General features: G+C 37.7%; 1 non-coding gene across 1 annotated transcript; it reads left to right on the plus strand.

Moving 5' to 3' along the window:
- The first annotated feature begins 1,215 nt into the window (after positions 1-1,215).
- On the plus strand, positions 1,216-1,322 carry LOC131224405 (small nucleolar RNA R71). The gene has a single exon (XR_009160893.1). It is a non-coding gene; the product is annotated as a small nucleolar RNA R71 (small nucleolar RNA).
- The last annotated feature ends 11,698 nt before the right edge of the window (positions 1,323-13,020 follow it).

Here is a 13,020-nt window from a genome sequence, read left to right on the forward strand (position 1 = left end):
TGCGCTCAATTCGGTAGTTTCCAATTATACAAGGTATGGTTAGGCTACCGAGACCTTTGAATTTCTGTGGCACATCTTGCTTTAGGATGACACTCACTTTCTCAGTTAAGAAGATTTTCTTTTGAATATTTTGTCGTCTTTTAATCGTACACAAGTCTTTTAGAAATTTGGCATATGAAGGTATTTGTTTAACCGCATCTAGTAGAGAAATATTGACCTTCACTTGTTTCAACACCTCTAAAATGTCCTAAGAGTTAGAGAGAGGTTTTGGTGCAACCAACCATTGGGGGAATGGGGCAACCGGCTTGCTTTAAAGTTCTAGTTCTAATTCTTATGGAGCGGTGCTAGGTCTATCATCGTTATCCTCTTCCGGGTCCTTACACTTTCCAGCCTTTACTGGAATGGTTTTGTCAATGGTCTTCCTACTCTTAAGAGTGGTGATAGATTTAACTTGCTCCATTTGGTTTGAAGAGCTTGGGTCGCTAACTTCATATTGTGGTTTTGGATTGGGAAGAGGTTGAGCTGGAAGGCTCCCCTTATTCCCAATTGTATTCCTTGTGTCAAGGCCTTGTATGGCTTTTGTAACGTCTTAAAAGGCTTGTAGCATCCCTTGATTAAAAAGCTCTTGCTTTTAAAGATGTTTTAAAACCGGTTCCTCTTGACGTTTCTCTTGATTTAAGATTTGGTTGAAGAAACCTTGAGGTGTAACGGTTTGTCCATTCCTCCAACTGAAGTTTGGATGATTTCTCCAACTAGGATTGTATGTATTAGAGATGGATCCATTGAAAGGTTTTTGGTAATTATTCACAGCATTGGATTGCTCATTCATCACCTCTTGAAAGGCAGGTATCATTGGACAATTCTCAGTTGTGTGAACGTTGCAAGCACAAATATCGTAAACAATTTCCTTAGCCTTATCCTTCTTTAATTCCAAGGCCTCGAGCTTTCTGGTGAGATTAGCCACTTTAGCAGTGATATCATCATCCTCTTTTAGGAGATACATTCCACCCCTCTTTGGATTGAGTCGGCCTAGACATGGTATTTGATTTTGGGGAGACATCCCATGATTGTGTGTTTTTAACAAGCTTATCAAAGTAGTCCCACATATCATTGGCACTTTTATTCATAAATTCCCCATTACACATTGTCTCGACTAATTGGCGCATGGGAGATGTCAGTCCATCATAGAAAAAGTTCGTGATGCGCCACGTTTCAAAACCATGTTGTGGGCATGAATTGACAAGATCCTTGAACTGCTCCCAACATTGGAAGAATGTTTCATCTTCCTTTTGGGCGAAGTTCATGATCGACTTTCTAAGGGTGTTCGTCTTATGGTATCGAAAAATTTTCTTTATGAACTCCCTTGTCATGTCATTCCATCTACCAATAGATCGAGGACGTAGTGAATGCAACCATGTCTTAGCTTTATCTTTCAAAGAAAAAGGAAAGAGTTTTAGCCTGACCGTGTCATCAGACACATTTGGAAAGTATGAGTAGCTATAATCTCGTCAAACTCTTTCAGGTATTGATAAGGATTTTCAGATTCAAGCCCATGAAATTTTGGAAGGAGTTGGATTACCCCTAGCTGGATATCCATATGTCCTGTTTTTTTTTTCAAAAACCATGCATGAGGGTGTACTCACCCCTGCCGGTTGTAAATAATCTCGTAAAGTATGAGGCAGGAGTGCTTAATGCACCTCATTCTCATCCTGGACTTACTCAGCCCTAGGTTGAAGTTGTTGATTTACCGGTTGATTTACAGCCATCACCTCAATTAACTTTGAGGATCTCGAGTGGTGTCTAATCCTGCGATGGATAGATAACCCCTCAACCAATCCTCCTTCACTCAAAAGACGTAGAGTGTTATCACGGACCCACTTAGGCATGAAACACTCTCAGCCCTCAAATTCACATTCTACCTTAAACCTAAAAGAGAGAAAGGAAATAGGAATTTAAAAATAGAAAGAGAGAGGGAATTAGAAAGAAGTTACCAAATTAGACATCCGTATTTAAGATCCTGTAAAACAAAACAAAATTAGTCAGTTTCTAAAAACAGAAAATAGGAAGTTTCTAAATCTAGAATTAGAAAGTGAGTTAGTTTCTAAAAACAAAAGAAATCCCAGAATTAGAAAGTTTCTAAAAATAGAAAACAAACCCTAACAGAAAACAGAAAAATTAGAAAGAGATTACCAATTTAGAAAGTCTATATCAGGATCTTACAAAACAGGAAAGTTAGATTAGTTTCTACAAATTAAACAGAAAAACCTAATCATAAAATTAGAAAGTATAAAAATATAATCTTAAACTAATCCCAAAACTAGTTAATCTCAGAAAAATGCAACCGTTAGTCCCCGACAACGGCGCCAAAACCTTATTCACAACCCCACGTGTAGGTTCGCGATGTAGTAATAATCTCGGAATGACCGAGGTCGAATCCACAGGGACTAATCTCGTGCGTTTTCTGAAAGCAACTAGAACTAGAACTAGAAGAAGATGAAAACCTAAATATGGAATAAGTGAGAGAATAATTATGAAAAACTTGTGAAATTTAAAAGTGGGAAACTAGGGTTTCCAAGGATTCACTTGTAGAGATCAGGGAGATCTATGCTTGATTCATGAACACAATTGGAATCAGAGTCCCATCATCACCCAATTGGAAGATATCTCATTAAAACTCAAATTTGAACTTCCTTTGATCTAGTTCTCAATGGATAAAAGGTATTAGAACTAGAAGTGACTCCATCACTAAACCATGCCCATGAGACAAAGCAAACAACGGAATTAACCGATCCACAACCAATCTGAGAGAATTGTGAGATTTAAGAACGATTCCATCATCTAACCATGCCCAGGGGACGATGCTGAACAACAGGATTTTCTAAATTCAAAATATCAATAATGAAAGGAACATACCCAAAGCTATTACAGATTCACTGTAATTAAAGTCACAAAAAACCATAAAAAAAACTATGAGTATCTCTTATAATCAAACTAGAATCAAAGAAGGTTTAAGATGAACATGAATCAAGCAAATAGAAAATAACCCATCACACTACAAGCTTCACCTCTTAGCCCTAACTAAGAGGTTTAGCCAACCATAGACATGATTGGACTAGAATCTCTGAAGGAAATCATTAAGGAAAAAAAATAACTAAGGAGGAAAGAAGATCTCTGGGGCCGACCAACTGCTCTCTCTCTCTCTCTCTTGCTTCCACCATTTTTTCTCCCTTTTCAACATCAGATGGTTATGTATTTATAGGGATGTGGACTTTCCAGACCCTTCCTGCATATAGGAAGGAGAGTTGCGTACCTTTCCTTATTTGTTTCTGCGCAGTAATCTAGACTGTTGTGGGAAAGATGGATCGGTCATCAATCCAATCAAGAAATTCAATTTCGGCTCACCTCATCCAACAATTGAAGTTCTTGATGATTTTGGATCATCGTCCAATGGTCTTGGCCCACAGATCTATGGCCTGTGCGATCCCGCAAGAGGTTCTTTATGTAGAAGGTCTGCTGTGTTTTGTGAAACGGAAGTCAGTGGGGTGTTTTTGCGGACCGAAAGTCGGTGGGGTGTTTTCCTTGTTCCTGACATCATGGTGGCGACTGGATCTCTGTCTTTCTTGATTTGGATGGCCTAGATTGAAGGGAATCTTCGGCCGTTAGTCGCCCTGCATGCAGAAGTCGGACTGTGTTCGTTTTCTAGCTGTTTGCGGAAGGATTTTTAACCGAAGTATGTCTGGTTTCTTAATCAGATTAGGGGTGAAACAAGCATAGTTTTGGTCCGTTTCCTCTTACGGACACTGTGGACGGTTCAAATCAATCTGAATGCTCGTGATGGTGGACCACCAGCCTCTTAAAACAGAGGCTATTTATTCCATCAAAACGCAGGGGCTCCTTCTTTGTTGGGAGTTTGGGTACACCTACAGGTACCGTCTTAAGCGATGTTGACTCTGGTTGGGCTGAAATTAAATTCTGAACATGATGGACAGTGTGGATCTGATGCCTGAATGGTCCAGGTGGGCCCACAATGTCCATCAAATAGACAGCCTCCGTTGTTATGCACGGCTGCGAAACGGAATAGGGCTCCTTTCCTAATTCGAATAAGATTCGGGTCAAATGGCGTTTAACCCATCTCCATGTCTGTGTACTTGTGATGCATGTGAGAAATCTACACACCCATTTGTTTCTCCGCCTGATTTGAGGGGTTGAGACCAAAATTGAAGCATATTTAGAGCTTAGGTGGGCCCCAAATCATCAATTGTCAGTTTGTCCACTGGCCTTGATGATTTTTGAGCATTAAATCCATACCTTTAGCATCCTTTTCAATCCAAGCTTTGAATTCACCTTGCAACACAAACATGATTCGAATAAAGCATTAAGCATTATCATATGTATAAAACTACGTAATAAATAGGGTCCAATATGCAATATTTGACCCTTAACAATGCGTTGAAAATAGATGTGCATATCTTAAATAAAGTATCACGTAAGGCTGTAATGAAAACTCCATATGAATTGTGGATAGAAGGAAAACCTAGTTTACGATACTTTCATGTATGGGGTTATCCTGCAGAAGCCAAACCTTATAACCCACATGAAAGAAAACTTGACCTTAGAATGATTGGTTACTTCTTTATAGGATACCAAAAAGATTTAAAGCATTCAGATTTTATTGTCTATCATATTCCATAAGAGTCATTGAAACTACGAATGCTAGGTTTATTGAAAATACTGAAGATAGTTGGAGCATGAACTTAAGAAACATTGTGTTTGAGGAAGAGTGGATTGTAATTCCCACCACAATCATTCAGAGTAGCGTGGCCATCCGTCTAATAGTACACCTTGAGATCCCTATGGATGACCATATAGATTATCAAATTGTAACATCTCAAAAAAATCCGTACGAAGGCCCAAGTACCACCTCAGGCAGAAATCCCTAAGGATCGTATCCTGTAGAAATTTAGGCGAAACTTAACTAAATAATAAACTAAATGGTTAGTGGATTTAACTTGAACCACTATCTATACAAATGACAAGACCCAAAACTATCAAAAGCAATGACTCAAAACTACTTAATAACCTAGGAGAAATCCCAAAAGCTAGTTGCTCTTGGGAGCTCATTGAAACTCCAAATCGGACTTGGACCGCATGTCAAAAGTCCAATGACTGTGAAACTATAGGTTTATGTCCACCTTACTAGGCTTGATGACAAACGCGGGAATCGAGCCCAAATTGTATCTAGAAATGCACAACTTGAGCCCTGATCGAAGTGTGTGAGAAACGCGAATATCCTTAGAAAAGGTATTGAAACTTAAGTGAATTAGGTCATTCACTTGCGAGCAAAATTGAAGACTTTAGGCCGTTGTTTCTGACCAAACTTCACCCATGGATCAGGAAAATTTTCATGCACATATCTGTATACTTGTGGCCCTGATCGAGCGACAACGACCGTTGATCTGACACGGGTCCTCCACGGTCGATCCGCTAATCCGATCGTACTAAAATCATAACCTGGCTTAGATCCATGGTTAGAGAACTTGCTCCATGCCGTAGGTGAGTAATGGACCTCCAGATGGGTCGCGTTTGTCCGAAACAGACACCCTTTGGTTGTAACCTAAGTATACCATGGCCCTAGGGCCATTTACACTAGTTCTGGGCCTATATAATGCCCTTAAACCACCTGATTCCCATTTTATACGAATTTCTCTATCCATAGGAGAGAGAAGAGGGAAAAGAGGAGAGAAGAGTGAGGAGAAAAGAGAGAGATAGGGAGATCGTTGCTGGGATTCACTCCCACTACTCCACGGGCTGAATCACCTCTCCCGTTTTGCTACACTATCATTTTCAACTATGATTTGGGTAATAAATCCTAACCCTAATCTCATTGTAGAAATCTAGGTTGGTAGTTTGTCGACCTAGCTAACCTATTACGTCGTGTAGGTGTTTGTCGTCTTGTTTTCAGAAATGTATAGTTTGAACCGGGTCCGAATCGAGCTTTTCGATGAAAGTCGCGGACTATAAACGTTTAGGTTATGGTTTTCAAGACTTTCAATGTCAACTAATGATTTATGTCTGACTTGACTGCTGCCATATCGTCTTAGACACGTCAATTTCGATATATTACACATGTATGAACTATATTGTATGAAAATGCATTCCATGTGTTTGTTAAAATGTTTGAATGAATGTGAAATCCTGATATGTGCTTGTTATGATTACTAATCTAAGATCCATGTGTGTTATATGCTTTATAACCGATGTTGTGAAATGAATTGTTATAGTGAATGTCATAACTAACTTAGTTTATGTATTTAGTAAGGTGTAGTTTAAGTATTTGATAAAATGTCTGAATGAAAAAAATGTTAATGGTTGGTATTTATTAAGTGTAATAAGATAAGATTCTTAATTTCCTTAATCATATGTATGGCTTCTTTCATGAAATCATATCGCCACTAGGCGACTTATGGATTTAATGCAAGTGTTTGGCGACATGTTCCATGTGTTTGATAAAATGCTCAAATAAGTGTTGTATTTGGATGGTTCGTTAAATGATTATATGATTATCACATGTATCCACATGCTATATCTGAGTAAGATTGGGACTGCAACATAGTCCAGGCAGTCGGTAACAATTCCCGTCTGAGTGGCCGAACTAGTCTTGCCACATTGATACGTTCTGTGAATCCAGGTCGTAAGATGATTGTCGATAGTGGTTAGGCCACGGGGAGTGCTTACGCGCTTCATGTCAATTAATTTGGCATGCGCTCGTACCAATCGAACTTGTCTAATAAACTGACTGGCCTATTGAGTGTTTACCATGTATGGACATCACTGCTTGAATCTAAGGTACTACTTACCAATATAAAGACCCATTTCAACTATGGTACTACGATCCACTAAGACTCATAAGCCAGGCATGGTGGTATGGGACACCGTGGTTGAGCTGTCAGCCTACGCTAGGGTGATGAGTCTCCCCGTAGTGACCAGTGAGCAACCCAAACTCGTGAGCCAAATATAGTGGTATGGGACACTATATTCGAGCTGTGGGCCCGCGCTGAGGTGACGAGCCTCCCTGTAGTGACCTTGAGTATGAACTCTCGAACTTACCTATCCATTGCTTTTCATTAGGAGTAATGCCCTACAACTTGCCTATCGTATGTGATTAACTAGGATTGACGACCTTAGATGGATCTTTCGGTTGGGTAAATGATATAAAGGGAGGTAACTTAGCTTCCCGAATCTACTTTATGAATAAGCATAATTAAGTACTCGGCTAACACAATCATGCACCACATTGCATGTGCTTTGGCGAGGAAGTGCATTTTAAGGAGTTTGCCATGCGTGAATGATTGATGTAGTCGCTTGAGGGAGTGTCGTGCGAGGGCATGCATCAATACTGCATACCATCCCTACATTAATAAGAGTAGTTAGGGAATGATTGTTATACTGCTTGGTTAAATTGATAACATGTTAAACTTTGCCTTATAGTACCACTGAGTTGATCACTCACTCCCACTCTGGGATGGTGTTTTAAAACACCAACCAGACCCTGTTATAGATGCAGGTGATGAGGAGTATATGCAGCGAAGTTGGACTTCACAATAAGGAGAAAGAGTTCTCCTATGTTCAGTTATCTGGAAAGTCTATGTAGACCTCATGCTGCTTCGATGGGATTACAGGGATACATGGATTAGTCGGACACTTACGTTTTGTCATTTTGTATATTTTTGAGTTAAAACATGTATATATTCAGCCCAGTAATATACTCATACTCTGGAGGTTGTGAAACACGTATGTATACTTTATATATCTATCTCAATCTTCCACTTGCTTAATTACATTAACTTTGGAGTATGATATGCTGATTTAGTATAATCCCTCTCATGTTTAATGCACTAATATGGACAACATTTAAACATCATTATCTATGTTGCATAAGTGATGCGTTGGATCTTGAGAGTTGAGCTTTGATCAACCCTCGAAATCCGGGGCGTTACACAAATATAACACATTGATGAGGAAATAGAAAACTCAATTTAGAATAATGAGCCTTTAAGACGATCATGTAGAGAGAGAAGATCTACGATTAAATCGTCTAATTGTAGGAGCATAAATTTAACATTAGGGTTGAAAATGATCCTATATCTTTTTCACAAGTAGAACAAAGTATGAATTCCTCTCATTGGTTCGATGCCATGAAGGATGAATTGAAATTCGTAAGGGATAACAAAGTCTGGGACCTTATTAAATTGTTTGAAAGGATTAGGCTGATTAGTTGTTGTTCACAACCCCAAGTGTAGGGATACGCTGTAGTAATAATTCGATGAGATTGGGGTCAAATCCACATAGACTTACCTTGTATGTATTCTGAAATAAACTAGAACTAGAACTAGAATTGAAATTTAAACTAGAATCTGGAATAAGAGAGATAAATTGTGAATAAACTATCAATAATAAAGGAAAACTAAAGCGCTAAGGATCCACTTATAGCTATTATGATACTACCTTACTTGATTCAACAAGCACAACAAATAGAATCGGAGTCCTATCCTATCTAGTTGAATGATAGAGCAATTAAAACATATTTTGAACTTTTCATTAGATTAGTTCCCTCATGAAGCCCAATGTGATGATCGCAGGGAATTCAACCATCTACCATGCCCATGAGATAATGGTAAATCATATATTTTACAGATCACATAATTGCAAAATAGTATTAAGATATTAAAAGTCTTCCAAGCATCTACTGTAATTAGAGTCACAATAAACCACAAAAAACTGAAAATATTCCTTTATTCAGACTATAAATTAATAGAAGTTCAACCATAAACTTGAATCAAAGTAAGATAAACATTTAAACAAACTACAAGCTTCACCTCCTAGGTCTAGCTAAGAGATTAGCCAACCAAAGACATGATTGAAACTAAAACTCTTAAATAAAACATGAAAACTAACTACAAAAAGATTGGGTGAGAATGAAGGACTCAAAGTTCTCTAACACCTTGCTCCACTCTTTCAACCTTAATTTGTGCTTCGAAGCTCCTAAAAGACCCATATTTATAAGATTTACTTGGACCGACTTTGAAACTACCTCAAATTTATGCAGCGAGTTATGCTTTGGTCGCACCAAAGTTACCTTCGGTCAGACCGAAGTTGAGTTCGAATTGTATCTAGATTCTCTGCCTTCCTTTGGTCACACCGAGTTATCTTCAGTCACATCGAACATGGTTTCGGTCGGACCGAATTATTCCTCGGTCGAACCGAATTAACTCTGAATTTCATTGTTCCTCGCTAGACAGTTTTGTGCACTTTCAGTCGCACCGAGATTTTTTTCGGTCGCATCGAACATGGCTTTATTAGGATCGAAAGTTGAGCCAAATAGTTTGTTTCTTCTGTTGCTTCTTCGATTTTTTCAGTCTTTTCTTACTCCTTTGCACTTGGTTTCCTTGGATCTTTGACATGTAATTTCTTTATTCTTAACCTCCAAATCTCCAAGCCTCACTTTGGTAATCTTTTGAGCATTAATTAATCACTTTTAGTATCCTTTTCTCTAAAGCTCTCAAAATCACCTTGTTAGAGAAAACAAGTAAAAATAAATCGATTAAGCACTATCATGTTCATAGAACTAATGAATAAATAGGGAAAATATGCAATATTTTACACTCAACACCCCCCAACCAGCATTTTGCTAGTCTCGAACAAAACATGTGAACACCATTTCTCAAAAATCTCAAATTCCAACCCTCTTAGGAAGCAATTTTCTATGTAAGCCTATACATGTGAGTGTTATTCACAGGTATGGAAATAAAATATGGGCAATCTGGATCCTAATATCCTCAACAATCAAATGAACTAAGTTCTCATCCATCACTTAACAAATAGAATAAGTACAAACATCAAGTTTCTAGCATGTTTAGTGAACTTTAACTTGCCAGGGAGTTAATTTACCTTTTATAATGTTAGCCATGTTCATTACCTTAAGTGGATAACTCAACAAAAATACTGATTCCGATCTTATCTCGTATTTCACTTATTTTCCAACTTTTTGATTTTATATCGATGGCTTTCAGATTCATTCTTTTTATCCTTTCTTTACATAAAATTTTCATTTAAATCACATCAATATGTAGCCATAATCGATCTCACTATTTTCTTTACTAGTTCGTTTCTCTTCTTTCTTTCTTTCTTTCTTTTTAAATTTTTTTTTTTTTTGGGTAGATAATGATCTCCAAATTTGGTTCCTAATCACTTTTAAGTAATTCTCATGTTTAGCACTTAGAAAGTAAACAATTTCACAGAACATAAGTTAGATGTAGATTGTGAGCTAGAACCAATTGATGTTTAAAATTTTCTATTAACCAACTAACAAAGAAAGCTTAGTCAAAAGTTTACTAACACATTAAGCGCTAGATTCCCAAAGTTTCAATTCATATCTTATCATAGTACTCAGCATGCATTCAAATTACACAAAAATTCACTTTTTCAAGAGAGTTTTGAAGCATAAATTTCACAAAATTTGAAAGATTTATCTTCAAAATTAGATCCATCTAATATCACCCCCAACCTAAAATTTACATTGTCCTTAATGTAAGATATACACAATAATATCAACATTAGACAAAGATAAGAAAAGATGAATGAGTTAGCAAGGATAATACCTGAGAATGAAGAATGCAGTAATATTGAAAGTCTTTGCTATGTAAGGCTTAAGCAGTAATAAGAACGAATAACTAAGGCAAAATCTATCTAACTTAATCCTAGGAAATCAATAAACGTAATGTAACATCCTAAATTTTCATGGCTAGAGTTTGTACTCGTGTTCAAGAAAATCGGGTGTTAATAATGTAGAAATTAGATGCTTTAAAAATCGCACCTTATTTATTTATTTTTTTCATTTGGATCACATCCACATACATTCATGAAGGTAACATTCACGAAAATAAAATCGACTGTATTGATTATTTCATCAGAGTAAAATAATAATCAGAGTAAAATAATAATCAAATGCCCTCTTAATGAGTGCCTATTACATTTATCGAGTTTGCAGCGGAAGTGTGAAACTAAATAGTAAAAGCATCTTCCTATTCTTTTAGTATGATCTTCCATAGGGAGATGGTCATCTAAGTCTTCATTTTGTACATCACCCGCATCATCTGTTCGGTTAGGAGAGTGTTAATGCCTTACTTATAGTGATGGTCATCCTTTAAGATTAACAGTAATTCAAGAGATTCATAAAAGCAATGTAAAGATTCTGATACGTCCCGTACTCCACAACTACAAGAGGTATCAATATGCACAAGCAATCTATATGAGATATATGCTTAGCAAAGTATATGCGGTTCATCACACTTAGAGATCACCACGATGTGGAATATGATTATAGTTATCCGACTCCTCCTGCATCCCATACTATGGAGATTCGTCGGCGTGTCCTACGTTTAACATGAATTTATGCAGTTATCCCAAGACGAATACAACACATGACTGGGTGAATCACGCAACCCGGATTGGAGCGACTAATTGCAACATCCAACCCCCAAAAAGAAAAGAATTGATGTAACATGTATAACAATTTACATACACCAATTTATGCACCATCACCCATGAAACATGGAATTACATGTCGCCCCAGGGCCATTACCGAAAACGCATTACATCCACGATATTTATTCGATCACTAGAAGAAGGATTCCCAACATAGTATTTGCACTAAAGAGAGAAATTCATTGAATTATAGGAGTTCAAAAATATCAAGACACATGTCCAAGCCTTAAAGATAAATAGTACAGGGCCAATAACATAAAGAGAAGAGCAACAATGACCAACTCAGCAAAGATAAAAGTGGCAATGGCCAACATAATAAAGAGGAGAGTAGCAATGGCTAACTCAACAAAAGGAGAGTGGCAATGGCCAACTCAATAGAGAGAAGAGTGGTAATGACCAACTCAATAAAGGAGAAGAGTGGCAAAGGCCAACTCAATAGAAAGATGAGTAGCAAGGGCTAACTCAACAAAATTGGTAAAGGCAAAGGCAAGGCTTGTATCTATCGCCCCACATAAATTCATAAAGATCACTTGTAATCAATATCATATAACTCAAAAGGGCAAATAATTGATGGTAACTCATATAATTGCAGAGAGAATTCACAGTAACATGAAGGCATGTAAAAGGCAAGATAAATATAACAACTTAAATTAATATAAACTTAAAGGATAAAACCCTCACCTGTTGTCTGAATATCTTCTAAGTTTAAATGTCCGGTCAATTTAGATTCACCTATTTTGAATTTAACTAAAGTGGTTGTTAGGGGTTCTATACCACACAAAAATCTATATTTTTTTTTCAAAGCTTGACGAGCCCTTCTCCTGAGTCAACCAGGTTTCGTCAAGGAAGGCTTTTCTATTTTCTTTTGAAAGAAGGTAATGTGGGAATAAGGAAGAAGGGAGAATTTGCTGACCTGAACCTGCTTTGTCGGCCTTGGAGGTCGTTGAATTTTTAGAACTCAACCTCCTTTTCTTCTTCTTCCTTTCTTTCTTTCTTTCTTTCTTTTCCTTCTTTCTTCTTCTTTTCTCTTTTCTTGCTGCTACGCCTAGTAGGGGGCTGGTCGTCTCTCTCTCTCACATTACTTTCTTTCTCTCTCTTTCTTTCTCCCTGTTCTCTGGATGTATTTTCCGACAGATGAGATGGAATTTTTTATAGTGTTTGACAAGTTCTAGAAGGTTCCTGCATAGACATTACGTCGTTCACTATACGCTGGGGCGAGACGGCGTTAATACCGTCCGAAACTCATCCCGTTTGATTCTTTCGTTGTTCCCTCTCCCTTTCTTTCTTCCGAAGGTTGAGTCAGATTTGGATGGCCCATGATCTGGACGTCTCAGATCTCCTCAAGATGCAAGATTGGCATTCTCTTTTGGATAAGGAAGCTTACCCCAGTTTTAATGGTGGACCATCAACCGTAGAGTCTTCCTTCAATCCGATGATTGAGGGTGATTCGGATGGCCCACGGAGAGCTAGTAGGCC

Source organism: Magnolia sinica, chromosome 13 (genome assembly GCF_029962835.1).
Source record: "Magnolia sinica isolate HGM2019 chromosome 13, MsV1, whole genome shotgun sequence".
In the NCBI taxonomy this organism is placed as follows: domain Eukaryota; kingdom Viridiplantae; phylum Streptophyta; class Magnoliopsida; order Magnoliales; family Magnoliaceae; genus Magnolia; species Magnolia sinica.